The sequence below is a fragment of the Trichechus manatus genome, unplaced genomic scaffold (assembly GCF_000243295.1).
Source record: "Trichechus manatus latirostris isolate Lorelei unplaced genomic scaffold, TriManLat1.0 scaffold00070, whole genome shotgun sequence".
Taxonomy (NCBI): domain Eukaryota; kingdom Metazoa; phylum Chordata; class Mammalia; order Sirenia; family Trichechidae; genus Trichechus; species Trichechus manatus.
The window spans coordinates 8,131,664-8,133,421 of record NW_004444006.1 but is presented as its reverse complement, the minus strand read 5'-3'; positions in this window follow the sequence as shown (position 1 = coordinate 8,133,421).

Below are 1,758 nucleotides of genomic sequence, written 5' to 3'. Positions count from 1 at the left end.
CCATTCTTGATAAAAACTCTCAATAAAATAGGTATAGAAGGGAAATTTCTCAACATAATAAAGGGCATCTATGCAAAACCGATGGCCAACATCATTCTTAATGGAGAGAGGCTGAAAACATTCCCCTTGAGAAGAGGAACAAGACAAGGATGCCCTTTATCACCACTCCTATTTAACATTGTGCTTGAAGTCCTAGCTAGAACAATAAGGCAATAAAAAGAAATAAAGGGCATCCGAATTGGTAATGAAGAAGTTAAACTGTCTCTGTTTGCGGATGACATGATACTATACATAGAAAACCCTAAAGACTCCATGAGAAAACTACTGGAACTAATAGAAAGATTCAGCAGAGTAGCAGGATAGAAGATAAACATACAAAAATCTGTTGGATTCCTATACACCAATGAAGAGAACGATGAAAAGCAAATCAGGAAAATAATACCATTTATAATAGCCCCTAAAAAAAATAAAATACTTAGGAATACATCTAACCAGGGATGTAAAAACCTATACAAAGAAAACTACAAAACACTGCTGCAAGAAACACAAAAGGATCTACAAAAATGGAAAAACATACCATGATCATGGATAGGTAGACTCAACATTGTGAAAATGACAGTTCTTCCCAAAGCAATCTACAAATACAAAGCAATCCCCATCCAAATACCAACAACATTCTTCAAAGAGATGGAAAAACTAATCATTAACTTTATATGGAAAGGGAAGAAGCTCTGGATAAGTAAAGCACTATTGAAGAAGAGTAATAAAGTAGGAGGACTCACACTACCTGACCTCAGAACCTACTATACAGCTACAGTAGTCAGAACAGCCTGATACTGGTACAATGACAGATGCTTTGACCAATGGAACAGAATTGAGAATCCAGATGTAAATCCATCCACCTACGGTCACCTGATCTTCGACAAGAGCCCAAAGTCCATCAAATGAGGAAAAGACAGTCTTTTTAACAAAGGGTACAGGCAAAACTGGATGTCCATCTGCAAAAAAATGAAACCGGACCCATACTTCACACCATATAAAAAAACTAATTCAAAATGGATCAAAGACCTACATATAAAGCCAAAAACTATAAAGATCATAGAAGAAAAAATAGGGTCAATGCTAGAGGCCTTAATACACGGCATAAACAGGATACAAACCATAACTAACAATACACAAACGCTGGAAGATAAGCTAGAAAACTGGGATCTTCTAAAAATTAAACACTTATGCTCATCAAAAGACTTCACCAAAAGAGTAAAAAGAGAAACTACAGACTGGGAAAAATTTTTTGGACATTACAAGTCAGACAAAGGTCTAATCTCCATAACCTACAAGAAAAGCCAACACCTCTACAACAAAAAGACACATAATCCAATTAAAAAATGAGCAAAGGAAATGAACAGATACTTCACCAAAGAAGACATTCAAGCGGCCAACAGACAAATGAGGAAATGCTTGCGATCACTAGCCATTAGAGAAATGCAAATTAAAACCCCAATGAGATACCCTCTCACCCCGGCATTACTGGCACGAATCAAAAACACAAAAAATAACAAATGTTGGAGAGGCCATGGGGAGATTGGAACTCTTATGCACTGCTGGTGGGAATGAAAAATGATACAACCATTTTGGAAAATGATATGGTGCTTCCTTAGAAAGTTAGAAATAGAAATACCATACAAGCCAGCAATCCCACTCCTAGGAATATATCCTAGAGAAAAAAGAGCTGTCTCACGAATAGACATATGCACACCC